Here is a 25505-nt window from a genome sequence, read left to right as displayed (position 1 = left end):
CAGTAGACGAAACCTATTCACATGGAACAAGCACACAAAGGGGCCACTGACTTGAAATTTTTTTAAGCTTCCAAAGAATGCTGGTTTCAACCTTACACTGCAGACCCCACGCTACAGCAGTAACTGATCATGATACAGAGCCAGTGATTTTTCATCACCCTGGGGGAGATGCGAACCCGGCACATCTGAGCAGCATGCCACAACACTAACCACCATACCGGTGGACCAGCTAGCAACTGCAAACAAAGGTCCCACAATGCTATCCTGAAGAACAACCTGCATGGCAGGATGAAGCCCACTAAGACAGTGGTTCTGGTGTGGGTCGCCTCCAAGGTAGTACAGAGCTTATACTGAAGGACCTGTCAGTCAGCCAGGACACATAAGTTTATCAGTGGCTCTGGTGTGGGTCGCCTCCAAGGTAGTACAGAGCTTATACTGAAGGACCTGTCAGTCAGCCAGGACACATAAGTTTATCAGTGGCTCTGGTGTGGGTCGCCTCAAGGTAGTACAGAGCTTATACTGAAGGACCTGTCAGTCAGCCAGGACACATAGGTTTATCAGTGGCTCTGGTGTGGGTCGCCTCCAAGGTAGTACAGAGCTTATACTGAAGGACCTGTCAGTCAACCAGGACACATAAGTTTATCAGTGGCTCTGGTGTGGGTCGCCTCCAAGGTAGTACAGAGCTTAAGGACCTGTCAGTCAGCCAGGACACATAAGTTTATCAGTGGCTCTGGTGTGGGTCGCCTCCAAGGTAGTACAGAGCTTATGCTGAAGAACTTGTCAGTCAGCCAGGACATATAAGTTGAAAGAATTCTCGCTTTGCAATTATTTTAAAGGCTGACAATACTTTTTGAAAGTAGTAGTTCCATTCGCTGCGACGTGCTTGCCGGGGGCAGGAAGTGAGCCAATAACTGTCAATAATGCAAGACTATTGAATCAGAACGACACCTACCTTGCAGTCTATCATACTCGCCCTGATTTGAGAGTTAATCATAACCATGGAATATCAGGGCTCTTAATGGCATAACAACTAATGATACCCGTACAAATCTCTCTCTCTCTCTCTCTCTCTCTCTCTCTCTCTCTCTCTCTCTCTCTCTCTCTCTCTCTCTCTATATATATATATATATATATATATATATATATATATATATATATATATGCATACATACATACATACATACATACATACATACATACATACATACATACATACATACATACATATAAAACTGGCGTCAGAATAACAAAGGTCAACACTAAACTGTAAAAGAAATAGGCAATAAGCCTATAAAGAAAAGGACAGGCAAGCAGGCAGACATGCAACCATTCAAACCACAAAAGTGCCAATAAACAAAATGCTAAGAGAACCCCCGATCAATTATAAATAAATAAGAATAAAAAAAATAGACATAAACAGATATACCACAACCTTGCTACACCATGAGAGCTCGTTCCGTCCAGCCAATCACGACACTCGAATCCCAAGAATTGCAGAAGAAGAATCTCCAGCCAATCACGACACTCGAATCCTCGAATCCCAAGAATTGCAGAAGAAGAAGAAGAAGAATATCTCCTCCGACCCAACACCAAATCCCGCCCACACTACCCAGTCAACAGGGCAGAGCGAATGCTGTGGCGACGATCCGCTGGAAAGGCGAGGTATATACGTTACATCATTGCCCGGCCACTCGACCACAATAAAGAGGCCCCTATCCTCCAAAATTCGACGCCAAGGATATATATATATAAAAATATATATATACGTATGCAAACATGACCCTGTTATGTCACTCTGTCGTGACTGCGCAATATTTTCTACTGCTTTTTCGCTGTGTTTTGTGCGTGTGTGTGTTTTAGGTCACTGAAGTCTACAGTATATTCATTTTAAACGGTAGGAAATCAAGGCAGGAAAATCGACTTTCTAATAGATATGACATATCTATGAAGCAGACTTTTGGTATTTCTTTGACAGGCAAATACACACACGTACATACATGTACACATACACACCTACACTGTTCCGGCTAATAGACGTGGAAAAAAATAGCAATCATCACAGCTCCCTTCTCACTTGAATAATTGAGCCGCGGCCCATGAAACTTTAACCACCGCCCCGTGGTGGCCTGGGCTATATCGTTGCCTGATGCACGATTATGGCTAACTTTAACCTTAAATAAAATAAGAACTACTGAGGCTAGAGGGCTGCAATTTTGTATGTTTGATGATTGGACGGTGGATGATCAACATACCAATCTGCAACCTTCTGGCCTCAATGGTTTTTAAGATCTGAGGGCGGAGAGAAAAAGTGCGGACAGAAAAAAGTGCGGACAGAAAAAGTGCGGACGGACAAAGCCGACACAATAGTTTTCTTTTACAAAAAACTAAAAATCGAAAATTGAGTGACATAAAGTATTTTCATACGCTTCACTCATTGGTGTAGTGCAGACCGATGCACACACACTGCGTTTTGTGTGGTCATAGAAGCAGTTTGAGCCTGCCAATCTGTGGTCACAATTCCCCTCCCTCCCTGAAATTCCCCCCCAAGGGTGATTTCCTCTTGGTTGAGAACCACTGCTGTAGAGGTAATATGATATACAAAGTTTGGTACCCCCACTAGAACTTTAATTCCAATATTTTCAGTCCCACGCTCATCTTCATCTCTCCTTCATCTAGTCTTTGAGATTCTTTATCAGCACTTTTTTCCCCGTTCTCTCACCATGTCCAAACCACTCCATGACTCTTGGCTTTTCCCTGCATCTCCAGAATCATTCATTCAAATTTTGGTATTTACCAACCCGCTTTCTTCCAGTAGGCAATATGACAAGTGGTTCGTTTCTTTTTATCATAATCTTATCTGTTCAATTGATTTGAGAGATAAAGAAAGAAGTCTGTCAAGAAATATCTCACTGATAGTAAAGATGCTGAATATCTATATTCATCCCCAACTCCAGTCATTATTACAGTAAGGTTTGTATAGAATGTACAATGTAGGCCGAAGGTCAAGCGCTGGGACCTACGAGGTCATTCAGCACAGAGACGGAAATTGACAGTTAAACCTTTTGCAGTTGCACTATGAATCAACTGTTAGGAGAGAGTGGAAAGTAAGATGGAAGAAAGAGACTATGAAAGGAGGCACAGTAAAAGGAATGTAAGGGGTACCTTCTCATATACTGGCGTCACTTTCACCGGCAAGTCGAAAGTTTTATATGGCCAAGATTTTGACGGTGTAAATACTCTACAATCATAATATTCATTATAAGGAAAAGGTTCTTATATTACAATAATCTCACATTTTAAGGGTAATCTGTCTACACTGTACATATGTTACAGGCAGATAGCGAAATGCACTTTGGGACATTTGATCCCCAAGGGGCTAGTACTAAACATGGCGAAATACATTTGACCCCCGGGGGCTAGTATTAAACATGGTGAAATACATTTGACCCCCTGGGGGCTAGTACTAAACATGGCGAAATACATTTGACCCCTGGGGGCTAGTACTAAACATGGCGAAATACATTTACATTTGACACCCAGGGTCTAGTACTAAACATGGCGAAATACATTTGACCCCCGGGGGCCAGTACTAAACATGGCAAAATACATTTGACCCCCAGGGGCCAGTACTAAACATGGCAACACAGTGTAGGTGAGTCACTGTTTCGCCGTGTTTAGTACTAGCCCCTGAGGGGATCAAATGTCCCTATGTGCAATTCGCTATCTGCCTGAAATTTCAATGGTCCCAGTGCTTGGCCTAAATTCTATATTCTATTCGATTCACTTTGTTAACATTTATACCAAATTTCTGCTATATAATCAAGTCTATTTCGATTTGTCTATTGTTCGAGACTTTTCTCGAAAAATGGGCAAATGGAGAGAGAGAGAGAGAGAGAGAGAGAGAGCGAGAGGAACTATAGGACCGTGTTATAGAAAGTCTATAGGAGAGAGTTAGAGAAAGTTCAAAGAGAGAGAGAGAGAGAGAGAGAGAGAGAGAGAGAGAGAGAACTATTGGACCGTGTTATAGAAAGTTCAAAGCAGAGAGAGAGAGAGAGAGAGAGAGAGAGAGAGAGAGAGAGAGAGAGAGAGAGAGAGAGAGAGAGAGAACTATTGGACCGTGTTATAGAAAGTTCAAAGCAGAGAGAGAGAGAGAGAGAGAGAGAGAGAGAGAGAAACAGGAAGAACTATTGGACCGTGAGAGAGAGAGAGATAGGAAGAACTATTGGGCTGTGTTAGAGAAAGTTCAAAGCAGAGAGAGAGAGAGAGAGAGAGAGAGAGAGAGAGAGAGAGAGAGAGAGCAAAGAAATATGAAGAACTATTGGGCTGTGTTAGAGAAAGTTCAAAGCAGAGAGAGAGAGAGAGAGAGAGAGAGAGAGAGAGAGAGAGAGAGAGAGAGAGAGAGAGAGAGAGCAAAGAAATATGAAGAACTATTGGACCGTGTTATAGAAAATTCAAAGCACCACACGAGTGACCCCAGTACCAGTACCCTTGTCGCAACCTGAAAAAAACATAAACAAACCAAATTTTTTAATTGTCATTCAAAAGTAAAATGACGAAAAAATTACGTAAGCATATGTTCAGTAGTCATAAAATTATGAAGCAAGACGCATTGTCATAAAAAAAACGCAACTACCGGTTCCTTATCACGAAGGCTGGTCATAAAGAGATCTTCCGTAATAGGTCGAGGTGTTTATTGGACTAGACCCCTATAGATACTAAACCACACCTTTATAGTTATTATATTTGTTACATAAACAAAGTTCCTCAAGGCAGCGCTTTGTAAACAAACAAGTAAAAAATGGTGGCCTGTGTTGTTGGCACCTATAACGGTGCCAGACGCATGAGCACGGCCCACTTTAACCTTGAATAAAATAAAAACTACTGAGGAGGCTAGAGGGCTGCAATTTGGTATGTTTGATGATTGGAGGATGGGTGATTAACATACCAATTTGCAGCCCTCTAGCCTCAGTAGTTTTTAAGATCTGAGGTCGGACAGAAAAAGTGCGGACGGACAGACAGATTTCTTTTACATATAACAAACAGGAACTAGTTGCACTTTAATTTTCCTACCAATACTGGAGGAATGTATTGAACTGAATTGAATATAGAATTTAGGCCAAAGGCCAAGCACTGGGACCTATGAGGTTATCCAGTGCTGAAACGGAAATTGACAGTAAAAGGTCAGAAAGGTGTAACGGGAGGAAAACCTTTTGTAGTTGCAATATGAATCAATTGTCAGGAAGTAAGACGGAAGAAAGAGAATATGAAAGGAGGTACAGTAAAAGGAACGAAAGGGGTTGCAGCAGCTAGGGCCTAAGGAAGGCACGCAGCGAGGACCCTTAAGTAATGCCTACAGTGCCCCGCACGAGGTGCACTGAAAGAGACGAGAGAGGTTTATTTATTCCCTAACTAACATACAATATGGCGTACAATAAAAATCACACCGCATAATCTTCCAGTGTTTGAAAGCAAACGCGGCTAATCCGTTGCTTTCCAAAACAAAGCCTGAAGGAATGAAGGGATTTGTAAACAAGCCGTTTACTATCCGTGACTCTAATTGATAATAATAGATATATGACACCGGTGGAGATAAAGAAAGCAATAAAGATAAAATGAAGATAACATTGTTTAATTTCTGTTGCCTTATCAGCCAAGATTAAAAGAGGCTAAGCGCCCCCTTTCGACTCGCTCGTGTCCTGTTGGGGAATACAGAATAGAATATAGGATTTAGACCAAAGGCCAAGAACTGGGAGCTATGATGATGAGGTCATTCAGCCCTGAAACGCAAATTGAGGGTAAGGTGGTTTGAAAGGTGTAACAGGAGGAAAACCTCTTGCGGTTGCACTATGGAACAATTCTGCCCTAAAATGGACCACTGCAGTGTCTGCAAAAATACAAAACTGAGAAAAATGGTAGATACTCCCTTGCCTTACTACTGATTTTGCAGATACTGCAAATGGGACCCCCTAAATACTCGTGGAAAGCATTGAAGAAGAATCATTCTGAAACTGCAGTCACTTGTGTATTAGTGTTTCACGAGCCCAACAGGTAGCATGTCTCAGTTTCGAATATTTTGCTGATACTGCAGTTTTCCATGTTAGGGCAGAATTGTTAGAGAGGGTGGAAAGTCGGATGGAAGAAAGGAAATATGAACGGCGGTACAGTCAAAGGAATGAAAGAGGTTGCAGCTAGGTGCCTAAGGATGGGACGCTGCATAGACCCTTAAATGATGCCTACAGTGCACCGCATGAGGTGCACTGACGGCGTCCTGGAATACATTGTGACCCATTGACTCTCACACCAGACTCCTAAAACTTGTGACCAGTTTCTACGAATTGATTTTTGAAATGAAATTGACAGTCCCGTATCTTTCGGTTTTGCAACATATCTTGAAAGACCTGGGTTCGATCCTGATGCGAGTCAGAAATTTATTTCTGTTCCACACATGGTTGTGTGTTGATTATTTCTATCATGTTCACTCAGAAGGGATAATTCGAATAAAATGCTGTCAATTGGGTCACTGCTGAGTCGGGAAGTTGGGGAAAACACGCTGGTATACGCAGGCAGTTAGCCTGCCCAGGTAAAGCCTTTGGTACAGTTGTACTCAGGTTCCAAATTCTTTTGTGAGTTGTGTGGCCTGGTTGGCAGCGGTCTCGTCTTTCAATTATTATTATTATTATTATTATTATTATTATTATTATTATTATTATTATTATTATTATTATTATTATTATTATTCAGAAGATAAAACCTAATCATTTGGAACAAGGCCACCAAAGGGGCCATTGACTTGAAATTCTTCAAGCTTCCAAAAAACGTTCACTTCAACCTCCCACCCCAGCAGACCCCCAGAACACTGCAGCAGTAACTGATCGTGATACAGATAAGATTGCTTACTACAACCACTTTCATGACTGTGCATAAAGTATTATATTCTGTTGTTTATCTTTACAAATAGGAAGGGGACTTTGGAACCCACGAGATACAAGCAGACTCTCCGTGTGGACGATAAGAAGAGAAGCCTGGCAAAGATAGTTCATCTTCAAAAGACAGATATTGACCTTCAAGGTACTCCATTAAGGTACACTTTTACACACACACACACACACACACACATATATATATCACACATATATATATTCAGCTAAGTCCACAGGAAAAGTAAAAGAAAGTAGTACTAAGTGCTTTCGTGTCATTTCAACACATTTCCGAGGCAAAATGCTAAAAACAGAGAATATTTAACAAAGTAAACATAAGAGATGGAAAAATGAAAACACAAATAGTCAAAATCCGGTTAAAACCAGTACAGCAGGTACAGAACAGCTCAAGAACAGCTCAAGAACAGCTCAGCTGGTGATTGAAAAGAAACAGTCTACAGCAGGTGGTACAGAATAGCTCAGCAGGTGATTGAAAAGAAAGCCTTACAAATCTCTAACAATAAAAGGGTCTAGTTTGTACTACGTACCCTGAATTAAATTCAGTAAGTCACCTTGATATTGAATCAAAGCAGATTCAGTAACATTTCCATGATGTTATATTGTTACAAAATATAAAAAAAAACTTTGCCCCCTCCCAATCAATCGTGAGATTAAAATGATTAATGTGTAAAAATAAAGCATTCGACATTTGTTCCGTTCTCACACGATGTCTCTGTTGCTTAATTCTTGTGTCCAGTCCCTTCCCAGATTATCCTACATGAAAACACTTGCAACTTACGGCTTTCCTTGCATGAATTGCAAGTGGTTTTTATGTGGGACAATCTGGGAATGGACTGAAGACAAGAATTAAACAACACAGATACATATTATATATATATATATATATATATATATATATATATATATATATATATATATATATATATATATATATATATATATAAATCGAGAAAAATCTGATTCCACTTCTTTCATTTCTCCAATACTGAACTGGACTGAACGTAGAATTTAGGCCAAAGGCCAAGCTAGGCTGGGACCTATGAGGTCATTCAACCCTGAAACGGAAAGGTTTGAAAGGTGTAACAGGAGGAAAACCTTTTGAAGTTGCACTATGAATCAACTGTCAGGAAAATAAGATGGAAGAAAGGGAATATGAAAGGAGGTACAGTAAAAGAAACGAAAGGGGTTATATAGCAGCTAGGGGCTATGGAAAGAACCTTACGTAACGCCTACAGTGCACCGCACGAGGTGCACTGACTGTACTAACCCCCCCCCCTCTACGGGGGTTCATTTCCCAGTTGCTCAGAATCTGCTGGTACGAAGCCAGTGCCCTTGAGACTATTATTAATATGATTATTATTGTTATGAATTTAATTCTTCAGGCTCCTGGGCATTACATGCGGGTATGAGGAGCTGGTCAGCGTAAGATGGGGGCGTGGCTGTCGCGTCACATCACGCCCAAGGTGAAATATCTTGTTAGCTTCAATTTCGTCTTTGTTAAGAGCTTCCATACTTTCTGTACCATTATTATTATTATTATTATTATTATTATTATTATTATTATTATTATTATTATTATATCCAGACAAATAGTAATAATAATAATAATAATAATAATAATAATAATAATAATAATAATAATAACTTGCAGACAGTTTGAATAATAACAGTAACAATAATAATGACAAATGTCTGATCTATTTTGACAAGGAGTCCCGCATGGTGGGAATCTCGCGTTCTTGCTGAGCCAAGACCCAAAGTTCCCCGTACGGGGGTATTGCCGTCACTGCACCTCATGCGGTGCACTGTAGGCATTACTTAAGGTCCTTTGCAGCGTGCCTTCCTTATGCCCCTAGCTACAGCAACCCCTTTCATTCCTTTTACTGGACCTCCTTTCATATCCTCTTTCTTCCATCTTACTCTCCTCAACCCTCTCCTAAGAATTGATTCATAGTGCAACTGCAAAAGGTTTTCCTCCTGTTACGCCTTTCAGACTTTTACTGTCAATTTCCGTTTCAGCGCTGAATGACCTCATAGGTGCCAGTGTTTGACCTTTGGCCTAAATTCTATATTCAATTTAAGACCCGAAGTCAAAACTAGATTCCAATTTTGTAAATGATATAAAGATGGTAAAAAAAGTCAGGGAGAACGGAACCATAAAGAGAATTCCATAGTTTGAAGGTACGGAGGTAATCCTCAGAGGTAATCTGCCCTAAAATGGAAGACTGCAGTATCTGCAAAAATGCAAAACTGGGAAAAATGGTAGACACTCCCTTGCCTTGCTACTGCTTTTGCAGATACTGCAAATAGAACCCCCTAAATACTTGTGGAAAGCATGTCTCAATTTCGAAATTTTTGCAGATGCTGCAATTCTCCATTTTAGGGCAGTAGTGTGAGAAGAGGCGGGTTGACGGTTGCTTCTTTAAGCTTGAAGGGACAGCCGGAACACCAGAGGGGTGCCTAGTCTCTGTTGAAACATGTCTTTTGAGTCCGTTGCTGTGACGTCACCATGAGAATTCTGGGATGAGGAGGGCCACTGACTTTTTACATGCTTTTATTTAACCTGACTTCTGCACCCGTCCATCCGTTTGGGTCAAATCTTGTAACTCAATTATCGACTGTTCCCTTCGTCCAATGGACTTGAAAATTTTCATGGTTACTCAGTCCCGGTGACAATACAACCTTACATGACCAGTAGATTAATAGTGACCTCTAGTGACCCTATAGTGACTTCTCCCAGTACCTCAATATTTGTATGAAGATCTTCAGACTTTTCATACCTCTGAATCAGTAGAATAAGTCAATAACTCTACGGATTTTTCAAACCTTCTTTGGCTCGACAGAATATCTGTCAAAACTAAGCAGTATGAGATAAAAAACATAAAATGCTTCTATTAAAATGCACAAAACAGTAAAGAATAATTCTTTGAGAGACACCAGGATTTTCTTACAATTAATAATGTCTACAAAGATAAAAGCGTGGGAGTCAAACATGGCTACTACAAGTTATACAAAAGTACATTTCTTTTCTTGTAGCATTTTCTTCCACGTTTGGTGTCCACACTTTTATTTTTGAAGACATGATTACTTGTAAGAAAGTCCTAGTGTCTATCGAAGAATTATTTTTTTTACTTTTTTAGTGCATTTTAATAAAAGCCTGTTTAAAAAAGAATATAATATTTTAAATAAATATTTTTTTTCGTTGTACTGCCAGTTTTTGGAATTTTCCTCACATTTCTGAGTTTTATTTCTTCCTTGAAGTTTTCTGTAAAAGAAAACGTTGTCTGTCCATCCGCACTTTTTCTGTCCGCCCTCAGATCTTAAAACTACTAAGGCTAGAGGGCTGCAAATTGGTATGATGATCATCCACCCTCCAGACATCATACTTACCAAATTGCAGCCCTCTAGCCTCAGTAGTTTTTTAAAAATTTTATTTAGGGTTAAAGTTAGACATAATCGTGCTTCTGGATAGGACAGGCCACCACCGGGCAGTGGTTAAAGTTTCATGGGTCGCAGCTCATACGGCATTATACCGAGACCACCGAAAGATAGATCTATTTTCGGTGGCCTTGATTATACGCTGTAGCGGCTGTAGAGAAAACTCGACTGCGCCGAAGAAACTTCGGCGCCTTTTTTACTTGTCTATTATCTAACTTTCTTCGGGTCTGGGCTAGAAAATGCAACGTCATGATGTCTGTGCACATTTCCAGAGTCCCTTATCAGCCGGTAGATTTACAGGGATTTGAGAACTAATAGTGAGATTAGCTGTTTATGATATCCATATCCCCACTTAAGCAGAGAAGGTCCTCGAAGGTCCTGTCAAATCGTTTATGGCTAAAGATCTATCACGGAATCAGCATTTTTATGGCCAAGCGCTGGGACCTATGAGGCTATTCAGCGCTGAAGGGGAAACTGACATGAGTGGTCTGAAAGGTGTGACAGGAAGAAAACCTTTCGCAGTTATAGCAAGCAGGAAGAGAGAGAATATGAACAGAGGTACAGTAAAAGGAATAAAAAGGGGTTGCATCTAGGGGCCTAAGGAAGGGACGCTGCAAAGAACCTTCAGTAATGCCTACAGTGTACTGCATGAGGTGCACTGACGGCACTAACCCCCCTACGGAATATGGCTTCTTAGGATGGAGCACTGCTCTATAAGTTGGAATATATATACTGTATATACTAGCTGACCAACCAGGTGCTGCCTGGGATAACTCTGAATGACACCGATAAACTTTTTTTCCCCTCTCTCTCTCTCACTTTTCCTCTCTTTCTCCTCCTTAACACCTCACTCTCTTTCTCTCCCTCTTTCTCTCTCTCTCTGACTCACTCTTTCTTTCTCTCACTCTCTCCCTCTTTCTCTCTCCAACCCTCCCTGCCTCTTTCCCTCTTTCTTCTCCCAAACACCCCTCCATTCTCTCTCTCTCACTCTCTCTGTGTCACCACTTCGCAACCCCCACCCCCTTTGGTACCAGTTATGTCTTACCCCCACAGTATTCTTTTCCAGATAAGAAGTCACATGATAAATTCGTAAAGTTACTAAGTCTGCGGGAGTAACTATCCCTGTTTCAGGGGCAGACCAAGCCCTGTTCGAGGAAAGCCCTCCACAGTATTCTTTTCGAGATAATAAGTCATACGTATACCAAGTTTGGTTGAAATTGGTCAACATACATACATCCATTTATATGTATGTACGTATATATATATATATATATATACGAGTATATATATATATATATATATATATATATATATATATATATATATATATATATATATATATTAACTTTATCACATACACAATTGTTCTGTGCGTTAGTAGAATTACTTAAAGGACCTCATTCAAACTGGATGGTATCTAATCAAGTTTGAATGAGGTGTACGGATACTTGATAATGTGGACTGTTTGTCCAAGAAAGCTTGTAACTTTTTCTGAATAAATACTCCATTAGATACCATCCAGTTTGAATGAGGTCCTTTAAGTAATATATATATATATATATACTGTATATATATATATATATATATATATATATATATATATATATATATATATATATATATATAATAAATCAACACACAATCACATGTGGAACAGAAATAAATTTCTGACTCACGTCAAGATCGAACCTGGTCTTTCAGTTGAAAGGCAAGGAGCTGCCCACTAGGCCTTGGGTGCAGTTGCCCTCAGGTTCCAACTTCTTTTATGACTTGTATGGCCTAGTGGGCAGCGCCTTGCCTTTCAAATGAAAGACCTGGGTTCGATCCTGATGTGAGTCAGAAATTTATATACATATATATATATATATATATATATATATATATATATATATACTGTATGTATGTATGTATGTATATATATACTGTATATATATATATATACATAACACGAAAAAACAAAAGAGGTTCAAGTCTGTCTAACAAGCTTTTATCAGCTGTAATGACGAGACGCCAGTCTGACACACCACATACGACAGTGGCCCCAAGGTCATAAGGGTATCCATTTTTTACAAGAGGGCATTGATGCCAAGTGATTCTAAACAAGGTCGAGAGAAATGGGGCATAAGGGGCATTCCATCTCCGTGAATCAATGATCGTCGCACGCAATACCCGCACATTAGCAAGAAGGAAGGGGAGAAATGAAACAAGTAAAAAATGCGCCGAAGGTCCCTCGGCGCAATCGAGTTTTCTGTACAGCCGCTACAGCGTGTATAATCAAGGCCACCGAAAATAGGTCTATCTTTCTGTGGTCTCGGTATGATGCTGTATGAGCCGCGGCCCGTGAAGTTTTAACCACGGCCCTGTGGTGGCCTGTCCTGTATCGTTGCCAGAAGCATGATTATGGTTAACTTTAACCTTAGATCAAATAAAAACTGCTGAGGCTAGAGGGCTGCAATTTGGCATGTTTGATGATTGGAGGGTGGATGATCAACATACCAATTTGCAGCCCTCTAGCCTCAGTGGTTTTTAAGATCTGAGGGCGGAGAGAAAACTAAAAGCTAGAAATTAAAAGGTGGAAGATGATCCGAGACTGCAGTGATGTTTGTGTGGACCCTCTAGACCAGTGGTTCTCAACCAGGGGAGAATTCCCCCTAGGGGGAAATTTCAGTTTCAGTGGGGGAAGGGGGGCGGGAGACTTGTGACCAGAGATTGGCAGGCTCAAACTGGCTCTAGGACCACACTACTGAGAGGTCAAGCTGGGAATTCTCTCCGACTGCTTGTGTGTTTATGTCAGCATTTTGCTGCATATTTCGAATTCACCTTTTGAGGCTGACAATTTTGGAAAGGGGGACCGGGGAGGGTGAGGCATGAGATTCTGGCATATGGTGAAAGGGTGCATGGACTACTCTAGGCTCTGAGGCCCCTTCCATATTGCTCTCAACCTCATTTTTCTGAATTCTTTCTCATACAACGTTTGGATTTCCGTCTAGATTGACCTGCAATGGAATGGAATATAGAGTTTAGGCCAAAGACCAAGCGCTGGGACCTATGAGTTCATTCAGCACTGGAAAGGAAGCTGACAGCAAAAGGTCTGAAAGATGTAACAGGAGGAAAACCTCAAAGCAGTTGCGCTATGAAACAATTGTTAGGAGAGGGCTGAGGAAAGTAAGATGGAAGAAAGAGACTATGAATGGAGTTACGGTAAAAAGGAATGAACGGGGTTGCGGCTAGGGGCCTTAGGAAGGGACGCTGCAAAGAACCTTTAGTATAATGCCTACAGTGCACCGCATGAGATGCACTGACGGCACTACACCCCTACGGGATATAGATTGATTTGTTGTCCCCCACTTGTTTATCTTGACGCGTTCGCTGTTTGGCTTTTTTTTTTTTTTAGTTTTATCACATCCTGCTGGCGGAAGTCTGCTTACCAGGCTAATGAATGTTTACGCAGTTAAAATAATAATAATAATAATAATAATAATAATAATAATAATAATAATAATAATAATAATAATAATAATAATCGTGTCTCTCTATACACAGTGGAACGTCATTCACTCACTCTGCTGTAGTCATTTTCATTCAGGTCATGTTTTCATTCATACGCATTTATTTGCGCGTAAAATTGACCCCAATTAATACTATTTTCCTCTCAGACGAAGGAGTTATCACACATTGCTTCCATGGATATATATATATATATACATATATAGTAAGTATATATATATATATATATATATATATATATATATATATATATATATATATATATATATATATATATATATATATGCTGGAATTAGCGCGTGCTTCACAGGAATAGTTTCTGGCTCACGTCGGGATCGAACCCCTGTCTCTCAAGTGAAAGACCAGGTCGCTACCAAGTGGCTATTTGTCTGTCCGACCTCAGAGCTTAAAAACTACTGAGGCTAGAGGGCTGCAAATTGGTATGTTGATCATCCACCCTCCAGTCATCAGACATACCAAATTGCAGCCCTCTAGCCTCCTCAGTGGTTTTTATTTTATTTGAGGTTAAAGTTAGCCATGATCGTGCGTCTGGCAACGATATAGGATAGGCCACCACCGGGACGTGGTTAAAGTTTCATGGGCAGCGGCTCAAACAGCATTATACCGAGACGACAGAAAGATAGATCTATTTTCTGACGGCCGTGATTATACGATGTACACAAAACTCGATTGCGCCGAAGGAACTTCAGCGCATTTTTTAATTGTTTCTTTACCGTTCTTGTTCTCCGATTTTATTTAAGGTTAAAGTTAGCCATGATCGTGCGTCTGGCACCGCTATAGGTGCCAACAACAAGGCCATCACCGGGCTGTGGTTGAAAGTTTCATGGGCCGAGGCTGAGAGTTTCGTGGGCTGCGGCTGAGAGCTTCATAGAGCATCATACGCTGTACAGAAAACTCGAATGCGCCGAAGAAACTTCGACGCATTTATGACTTGCTTCTTATAGAAATTTTGGGAATTGGTAATTGAATAGAAAATCTCCATAAGGTTGGAAAACATGGAAGCAGAATCCTCCGGGGGGCGACTTTGGCTCTGTGCTTCACCTCCATCAGTCGGGGTTGGGATTCTACAGTGAGATGACCTGGAGGTGACCCTTTTCCTGGTCATCTCCTTTCTACCAAACTCTTCACGATGATGGATTTGGTCAACTGGAGTTATATGATATTTTTTTGTTTCGTTTTGGGATCCTCTTCAACGCCAGAAATGGTTCCCTTGATGAAAGTTTTGGGGCTGTTGGTTGTTGAATAACTGCCAGGTCTGTCTGTCTGTTGAACAATAATCAAGTCTGTCTGTCTGTTGAACAATAATCAAGTCTGTCTGTCTGTTGAACAACTGCCAGGTCTGTCTGTCTGTTGAACAACTGCCAGGTCTGTCTGTATGTCTGTTGAACAATAATCAAGTCTGTCTGTCTGTTGAGCAATAACCAAGTCTGTCTGTCTGTTGAACAACTGCCAGGTCTGTCTGTCTGTTGAACAACTGTCAGGTTTGTCTGTCTGTTGAACAATAACCAAGTCTGTCTGTCTGTTGAACAATAACCAAGTCTGTCTGTCTGTTGAGCAATAACCAAGTCTGTCTGTCTGTTGAACAATAACCAAGTCTGTCTGTCTGTTGAACAACTGCCAGGTCTGTCTGTCTGTTGAGCAATAACCAAGTCTGTCTGTCTGTTGAACAACTGTCAGGTCTGTCTGTCTGTTGAGCAATAACCAAGTCTGTCTGTCTGTTGAACAACTGCCAGGTCTGTCTGTCTGTTGAACAACTGCCAGGTCTGTCTGTCTGTTGAGCAATAACCAAGTCTGTCTGTCTGTTGAACAACTGCCAGGTCTGTCTGTCTGTTGAACAACTGCCAGGTCTGTCTGTCTGTTGAACAACTGCCAGGTCTGTCTGTCTGTTGAACAACTGTCAGGTCTGTCTGTCTGTTGAACAACTGTCAGGTCTGTCTGTCTGTTGAGCAATAACCAAGTCTGTCTGTCTGTTGAACAACTGCCAGGTCTGTCTGTCTGTTGAACAATAACCAAGTCTGTCTGTCTGTTGAACAATAATCAAGTCTGTCTGTCTGTTGAACAACTGCCAGGTCTGTCTGTCTGTTGAGCAATAACCAAGTCTGTCTGTCTGTTGAACAATAACCAAGTCTGTCTGTCTGTTGAACAACTGCCAGGTCTGTCTGTCTGTTGAGCAATAACCAAGTCTGTCTGTCTGTTGAACAACTGTCAGGTCTGTCTGTCTGTTGAGCAATAACCAAGTCTGTCTGTCTGTTGAACAACTGTCAGGTCTGTCTGTCTGTTGAGCAATAACCAAGTCTGTCTGTCTGTTGAACAATAACCAAGTCTGTCTGTCTGTTGAACAATAACCAAGTCTGTCTGTCTGTTGAACAACTGCCAGGTCTGTCTGTCTGTTGAGCAATAACCAAGTCTGTCTGTCTGTTGAACAACTGTCAGGTCTGTCTGTCTGTTGAGCAATAACCAAGTCTGTCTGTCTGTTGAGCAATAACCAAGTCTGTCTGTCTGTTGAACAATAACCAAGTCTGTCTGTCTGTTGAACAACTGCCAGGTCTGTCTGTCTGTTGAGCAATAACCAAGTCTGTCTGTCTGTTGAACAACAGTCAGGTCTGTCTGTCTGTTGAGCAATAACCAAGTCTGTCTGTCTGTTGAACAACTGTCAGGGCTGTCTGTCTGTTGAGCAATAACCAAGTCTGTCTGTCTGTTGAACAACTGTCAGGTCTGTCTGTCTGTCTGTTGAGCAATAACCAAGTCTGTCTGTCTGTTGAACAATAACCAAGTCTGTCTGTCTGTTGAACAAAACCAAGTCTGTCTGTCTGTTGAACAACTGCCAGGTCTGTCTGTCTGTTGAGCAATAACCAAGTCTGTCTGTCTGTTGAACAACTGTCAGGTCTGTCTGTCTGTTGAGCAATAACCAAGTCTGTCTGTCTGTTGAACAATAACCAAGTCTGTCTGTCTGTTGAACAACTGCCAGGTCTGTCTGTCTGTTGAGCAATAACCAAGTCTGTCTGTCTGTTGAACAACTGCCAGGTCTGTCTGTCTGTTGAGCAATAACAAGTCTGTCTGTCTGTTGAACAACTGTCAGGTCTGTCTGTCTGTTGAGCAATAACCAAGTCTGTCTGTCTGTTGAACAATAACCAAGTCTGTCTGTCTGTTGAACAATAACCAAGTCTGTCTGTCTGTTGAACAACTGCCAGGTCTGTCTGTCTGTTGAGCAATAACCAAGTCTGTCTGTCTGTTGAACAACTGTCAGGTCTGTCTGTCTGTTGAGCAATAACCAAGTCTGTCTGTCTGTTGAACAACTGCCAGGTCTGTCTGTCTGTTGAACAATAACCAAGTCTGTCTGTCTGTTGAACAACTGCCAGGTCTGTCTGTCTGTTGAGCAATAACCAAGTCTGTCTATCTGTTGAACAACTGTCAGGTCTGTCTGTCTGTTGAGCAATAACCAAGTCTGTCTGTCTGTTGAACAATAACCAAGTCTGTCTGTCTGTTGAACAATAACCAAGTCTGTCTGTCTGTTGAACAACTGTCAGGTCTGTCTGTCTGTTGAGCAATAACCAAGTCTGTCTGTCTGTTGAACAATAACCAAGTCTGTCTGTCTGTTGAACAATAACTGTCAAGTCTGTCTGTCTGTTGAACAACTGCCAGGTCTGTCTGTCTGTTGAGCAATAACAAAGTCTGTCTGTCTGTTGAACAACTGTCAGGTCTGTCTGTCTGTTGAGCAATAACCATGTCTGCCTGTCTGTTGAACAATAACCAAGTCTGTCTGTCTGTTGAACAATAACCAAGTCTGTCTGTCTGTTGAACAACTGCCAGGTCTGTCTGTCTGTTGAGGAATAACCAAGTCTGTCTGTCTGTTGAACAACTGTCAGGTCTGTCTGTCTGTTGAGCAATAACCAAGTCTGTCTGTCTGTTGAACAATAACCAAGTCTGTCTGTTGAACAATAACCAAGTCTGTCTGTCTGTTGAACAATAACAAAGTCTGTCTGTCTGTTGAACAACTGTCAGGTCTGTATGTCTGTTGAGCAATAACCAAGTCTGTCTGTCTGTTGAGCAATAACCAAGTCTGTCTGTCTGTTGAACAATAACCAAGTCTGTCTGTCTGTTGAACAACTGCCTGGTCTGTCTGTCTGTTGAGCAATAACCAAGTCTGTCTGTCTGTTGAACAACTGTCAGGTCTGTCTGTCTGTTGAGCAATAACCAAGTCTGTCTGTCTGTTGAACAACTGCCAGGCTGTCTGTCTGTTGAACAATAACCAAGTCTGTCTGTCTGTTGAACAATAACCAAGTCTGTCTGTCTGTTGAACAACTGTCAGGTCTGTCTGTCTGTTTGAGATACATCACCTCTGATGCAGCTTTCCATGATATAAACAGACAATTAACACTGACCAGCTGAGAGAGAGAGAGAGAGAGAGAGAGAGAGAGAGAGAGAGAGAGAGTGTATCAGATATCCAAAAATAACCCTTTTCAGACACAACCAACTCGTGACACAGGTAATCGCCAGAGAAGGAGAGGAAATGGAGAACAAGACGCCACTACGAAGGTAATTGCCGAATTAGGAGACGAGAGAGGAAGCGAGCGGACATTACCAAGGTAACTGCTACACAAGGAACGGAAAGGAGAAGAAGAAAATGTGGCATTGAACGGAAAAGGGTCGATCGGCAGCTGCCATATTTAGGAGCTTGAAAAGGTCAGGAGGCTTCGTCAGTTCTCAATTATTATTATTATTATATTATATTATCATCCAGTAAGTGAAACCTATTCATATGGAACAAGCCCACCAAAGGGGCCACTGGCTTGAAATTCTTGAAGCTTCCACAGAACATTAAGGTGTTCATTAGGAAGAAGTAAGAAACATTTGCGAGAGCGCAAGTATTCCAGTTTAATATAACCCTGTGTTTGCACATGCGCACGAGTTTGAGAGAGCAGATGTCTATTCGCGAGCTGCTTTCGTGCGGTTGGAGGGACGGGGAGGTGGGGGGGGGGCTATGCTGCTTGTCATGCAGCGGTTGTCCGGGCGAAAAGTACAGTATTAAGACTTGCAATTAAGAAGTAAAGGATTTCTAAAAAACCCTCAAAGCTAGAAAGTCGAATACGTAAAAGATCCGTAAAGAAAGCTGTTATAGAGATGTCTATTTGTCTGTCAGTCTGCACTTTATTCTGTCCGCCCTCAGATCTTAAAAACTACTGAGGCTAGAGGGCAGCAAATTGGTATGTTGATCATCCACCCTCCAGTCATCCAACATACCAAATTACAGCCCTCTAGCCTCAGTAGTTTTTTATTTTACTGAAGGTTAAAGTTAGCCATGATCGTGCAACTAGCAACGATATGTCAGGCCACCACCTGTTTTCGGTGGCCTTGATTATACGATGTACAGAAAACTCGATTGCGCCGAAGAATCTTCAGCGCATTTTTTACTTGTTTCTTTACAGTTATTATTCTCCAATTTTATTTAAGGTTAAAGTTAGCCATGGTCGTGCATCAGGCACCGCTTTAGGTGCCAACAGCACAGGCCACCACCGGGCTGTGGCTGAAAGTTTCACGGACCGTGGCTGAGAGTTTCATACAGCATCATACGCTGTACAGAAAACTCGATCGCGCAGAAGAAACTTCGGCGCATTTGTTACTTGTCTAAAGAAACAATTGTTCTCCAAGAACCGTTGAAGATCCGAGATTCTCCAGGCGCTTCTTGACTCGTGACGTGACAGGGAACCGTTACGTTAACATACGCCGGTCCTCCTCCGCGTCCCGTTACGGGAACGAAAATTCACGGGCGTAGCCACGGTTTCAATTAGGGCAAAAATTCCCCTTCTGAATTCTGTACCTGTTTGTCGCGGATCTGCCGATTACGTCTTCACACGAGAGGGATTTCGTGGTATGCAAATAAACACGTTAATGACAATCGTGTTTTCTGTACAGCGTATAATCAAAGCCACCGAAAATAGATCTGTCTTTCGGTGGTGCCGGTGTTATGCTGTATGAGCCGCGGCCCGTGAAATTTGAACCACGGCCTGGCCTGTACTGTTGCAGAGGCACGATTATGCTAACTTTAACATTAAATAGAATCAAAAGTACTGAGGAGGTTAGAGGGCTGCAATTCATGTTGGATGATTGAAGGGTGGATGATCAACATACCAATTTCCAGCTCTCTAGCCTCAGTGGTTTTTAAGATCTGAGGGTGGACAGAAAAAGTGCGGACAGAAAAAGTTCTGACAGAAAAAAGTGCGGATAGAAAAGTGCGGACAGAAAAAGTTCTGACAGAAAAAAGTGCGGACAGAAAAAAGCGCGGACAGAAAAATTGCAGACAGAAAAAAGTTCTGACAGAAAAAAGTGCGGACAGAAAAAAGTTCGGACAGAAAAAAGTGCGGACAGAAAAAAGTTCGGACAGAAAAAGTGCGGACAGAAAAAAGTGCGGATAGAAAAAAATTCGGACAGAAAAAGTGCGAACAGAGAAAAGTGTGGAAAGAAAAAAGTGCGGACAGAAAAAGTGCGGACAGAAAAAAGTGCGGACAGAAAAAGTGCGGACGTACAGACAAAGCCGACACAATAGTTTTCTCTTACAGAAAACTAAAATGGCCAGTCTTCGTGAATCTTCTTCGCTGATCCATTTCCTTCCTCGCTCTCTCTCTCTGCTGTTTTTTTTTTTTTTCCGGCCTGGCCTTTTTGAAAAGTACAATAGGTTGCCCGTTACATCGGCCTCTGCTCTTTAAAACTTCTCATAGCTTTTCTTAAAGACTCTCTGGAGGGAAATGTTTAGAGTGTTTTTTAGTTGCTGGAAAAAAAAAACTTTAAGTTCCCAGGTTCTCTCATCATCATTCTAATTCAAACTCTTTTACCTCTCTTATATATATATATATATATATATATATATATATATATATATATATATATATATATATATATATATATATATAAAACTAATAATAATTTCTTGACAACTCAATGGCGACACCTGAACAACTGATGATGTTACGCAATAGTAACAAATTCTCGTTGTTAAGATACCAAATACCACAGTAACACGCAAGGTACTGTACGTAATCACCAGCGCCATCGATTACATCAACAACCGCATCGATTGTCACAACATAAACTCCACAACAACAACAACAACTCGAAGCAGCCCCGAGAGTCTACAGTACATTGCCGCCATCTGTTGCACAACCGCAGAAGGATTCATCAGCAACACTCACCCAGTCTCATTCACAGTCTCTATCGCCAGGAGAGGCGACGCCCGGATGTCTCTTCGACGCGGTGTCCTAAGCAACACTGATGCAACGGTTCCTAAGCGCGGACTCCACAAACACAGTTGCGGGCATATTATACCATTCCTGTGAGGTGCCTACGAGCTTTTTAACTTGATACAGTTTTCCTTTATATATACATCCTTTCTATTTCATATGCTGTTTTATTACATTATTTTACACTAATACCGAGTTCTCTTGTTTTTTTACGTTATAAATGTCCTTAGCTTCCCTTTATTTAATAAGATATCAGACTTAAATTTGAAATCCTTGACCGCAATCTGCATCTTTCTCGGCGTGCATCTTCTTCTTCTTGAAACCCCGTGACGCCATGTCAGAGAATGCGTCTCGCATGCACGCACATACACATACACATACACACACACACACACACACACACACACACACACACACACAGTAGTCATTAACGTAGCAGTTATCCGCTGTTATCTATTGCGTTGTATTCTGTTTCTTCTTAAACTGAGATGACTGTCTACCAATGGCGGCCATCATTTTTCCAGGCTATTTTGGCGAAATTTAGCTTGATTTTTTCGTAGCTTACATTTCATGATGATGCTTTATATATATATATATATATATATATATATATATATATATATATATATATATATATATATATATATATATATATATATATATATATATATATATATATATATATATATATATATATATATATATATATATATATATATATATATATATATATATATATATATATATTCCATATCAACAACAGACTAACGGTAATAAACGACACGTTCAGACAGACCCTTTGCCGTCGTTCAGCCCAGGGTCAAAACCTCTCAAGCCTGCACTGGCTCCGCTTGTAGCTTATGCAGGATGAATGACAGTGCCTAACGTCCCTAGAGCTGGTACTTCCCGTCTCGACCCTTTCTCGAATCACCTCATTCACTTCTCAAGTCAACAGAGTTAAGTATTCCCTCTGGGAATGGAATAGAGATTTTAGGCCAAGGCCAAGCAATGGGACCTATGAGGCCATTCAGCACTGGAAAGGAAATTGAGAGTGGGTAGGTTTGACGGGTGTAACAGGAGATCATTTTGCAGTTGCATTATGAAGTAATTGTTAGGAGAGGGTGGAAAGAGAATATGAATGGCGGTACAGTAAAAGGAACGAAAGGGGTTAAAGCAGCTAGGGGCCTTAGGATAGTACACTGCTAAGATCTATTAGTAATGACTACAGTGCAACTGCGAGGTGCACTGACTTCACTACCCCCCTATGGGAAAGAAGGCCCTCAGGGGGTTGGGATTAACCAAGGAATCAAACCTTTCATGCCCTGATGCCCAGGCAGGGGCGTCATTTCAGATTTTTGATGGGCGGGGGGGCAAAGGCGGTTTGGCGAGCGAAGCGAGCCTAATCACCTGTTTTTTTTTTTTTTTGAGCTATTTTATGTGCTTATTGAAGCACATAAAATAGATAGAAAGATATAACTTAATGTGATGACATTTGAATTTCGGTAGTAATATTGGAAAACCAGCTGCTGTTACTTCTAGGGGCTTGGTGGGGTGAGGGGGCAAGTTGAGGGTTGGGGGGGGGCAAGTTGAGGCTTGGGGGGGCAACTTACGTCTTGGGGGCAGTTGCTCCCCCAGCCCCCTAAATGACGCCCCTGTGCCCAGGGACGGTTTTCGGCGGTGGGCACGAAGCCCCGAAATAAATCCCCGAAGCTTTCCCGGTTTTACACAGCTGTCATCGATTGCGACTAAGCCAAATCTACAACTCATCCTGATGATACCACATTATTGATTAGTCACGTTGACTTGGTCTCTTTACTTTGTGTATGCGCTATAAAATTGTGTTTGAATCCGCACGTACGAACTTACACAGTAATATACACACACACACACACATATATAACATTGGCCATTTCATACATCATCACACAGGGCTCATCAACAGTGCACAGAACCCCAACTGCCACAGTCACCCTTATCTCACAAGAACTCTCAAGAGCTCATTCTGGATAGAATTATTATTATTATTATTATTATTATTATTATTATTATTATTATTATTATTATTATTATTATTATTCAGAAGATGAACCCTATTCATATGGAACAAGCCCACCAAAGGGGCCACCGACTTGAAATTCTTGAAGCTTCCAAAGAATATTAAAGTGTTCATTAGGAAGAAGTAAGAGGAGGTAAAGTGAAATACAGAAAGAAGAGATCCCACTTATTAGAAAAAATAAATAAATAAATAAATTAACAAATAGATAAAAATATATTAAAAAGCAAGAAGAATAGTATTAGGGTAGTAATGCATTGCATCTTAGCTTGAACTTCTGAAGAAGTTCCAACCGCACGACATCCTCTGAAGGGAGGCTGTTCCACAGTGCAACGGTGTCAGGAATAAAGGACCTCTGGAACTTTGGAGAAGTTGGACAGCGAGGCAAAACGTTTACTGCACATTGGTGCTTCTGCCGTTCGGGGAATCTGGTTGCTCTCTCTCTCTCTGCTGAAATACAACTCATGAAAAAATGACAAGCAAGAGACCATCCGTCGATGGTCCAAGTCATAACTGCTACTATTAGGCAACAGAAACCTACCATCAAGAACCACTCTGTCTAAAAGAGACAAATCTCTGGCAGAAGCAGACATCCACACCGGAGAACAGTAATCTAGTAAAGGAAGGAAAATTATCTAAAACAGGTTGCATTGATTGTATCAACTGGGATGAGGATCTAACAACAAAGCATCTGAAATATTAAGTGCCTGGCACGCTTCCATAATGCGAGGGGGGGCAGGGGGCACTCTGGCATCTTTTGAGCAGGTCTGGTCTGGCATAATTCTAGATCTTCCAGTATTTTTCGTCTGATCGGAACAATGAACAGCGATTTGTTTTAGCTTTACGAAATAAAATAAATGATTGAGAAGTTAAGGCTTAAAATGTGCGTTTAATTTCACCACTTTAGTGATTTCTAGCACGGGAATGGGGCGGCGTTTCCAGAGTCCGCCCCAGGCGCCCCACTAAAGCTATATTACGCCACTGTGTCCATCTCAGTGGCGCAATGATCAGAAGTGCCTACATATTCACAGACCTCGGACTTGACAGTAGCTGGAACATCTGTGAATATGAGGTCTAATCTCTTACCAGAAATATGCGTGGGTTCCTCTATCAGCTGGACAAAATTGGGGAATACACAGAACTCCAGAGCTGACCGGCCGCAAATTCCTGAGGTGTATGCTGGTACTGCACCAGCCCCGGTTTTTTTTGCCACGCCCCTAGGTTAGGTTAAGTTGAGTTATGTTAGATTAGTACAGTGGTTCTCTTGTCATTTGGGTGTGGGAAACAATAAGATTATTTTCGAGAAAACTCTATGGTTAGTTTTCAAGATATGGCGTCCTCTTTTTCCAGGGAAAGGTCCCAGTACTCGGTTACATCCCGGGAAAATGCAGACAGGCCACGTTGGTCTGTGGAATTTGAATTTAGCCACTCATTGCTTTGCATTGCAGTCTACAACATGACTTACGTCTCATATATATATATATATATATATATATATATATATATATATATATATATATATATATATATATATATATATATATATATATATATATCCATATACGAGGTCAAAAAGTTCCAAGAAAAATTGTTGAATGATGTATTTACACAGGAATGAAACAACCCAAATACTTGGTAAACAATTATCTGTGATGTAGTGATCATATAGACTTGTTACCTCAGTCATTCTCTTGCTACCGTGGTGTTAACATCTGCTTCAGAAAAGTAACTTCTGAACCCATGGAAAATAAAAATTTTGAGATGAGAGCTAACATCAAGTTCCTGAAAGCTTGATTGGAAACCAGGAAAAATTATTGAAGCTTTGTTAGTTTATGGAGATTCTCCTCCATCTAAATCAGTTGTTTATGATTGGATAAAGCGATTTAAGGATGGTCGGAGGACCTCAAAGACAACCCAAGAGAGGGAAGACCATCGACTTGAAAGAATTGTGGCTTTGGTGCAGAATCTAGTGGATGAAGATCGTCGGATTACTATCGATATGATAGCTAATGAAACTGGGATCTCCCATGGTTCCGCATTTTCAATTTTAAATGAAAATCTTGGTTTGAGTAAACTTTCAGCACGTTGGGTCCCAAAAAGCGTTGCGCGAAGACCAACTGCATCAAAGAGCTGAACTTTCTTCTTGCAGTTTTAACGAAGATTGAATCAAATGAATCAGAGTTTTTGACCGGATTGTTATTGGAGATGAAACTTGGATCCATCAATATGACCCAGAAAGTAAAATTCAATCAAAGCAATGGTTACCAAGAGGTTCAGCAGCACCAGTGAAGTTCAAAGTGGCGAGATCTAGAA

At 41.1% G+C, this 25505-nt stretch overlaps 1 protein-coding gene across 1 annotated transcript in view; it reads right to left on the bottom strand.

The window, feature by feature from the left end:
* The window catches only part of LOC136855823 (ATP-dependent translocase ABCB1-like), a 49888-nt gene extending 28695 nt beyond the window's left edge, over positions 1-21193 (bottom strand). Inside the window, 1 exon segment of the mRNA XM_067133181.1 lies at positions 21092-21193. The gene's annotated coding sequence lies outside the window, so the exon portion shown is untranslated.
* Between the last annotated feature and the right edge of the window lie 4312 nt (positions 21194-25505).

Source organism: Macrobrachium rosenbergii, chromosome 33, assembly GCF_040412425.1.
Source record: "Macrobrachium rosenbergii isolate ZJJX-2024 chromosome 33, ASM4041242v1, whole genome shotgun sequence".
Taxonomy (NCBI): Eukaryota; Metazoa; Arthropoda; class Malacostraca; order Decapoda; family Palaemonidae; genus Macrobrachium; species Macrobrachium rosenbergii.
The sequence above is the reverse complement of the archived record's forward strand: the minus strand, read 5'-3'. Positions and strand labels throughout refer to the sequence as shown.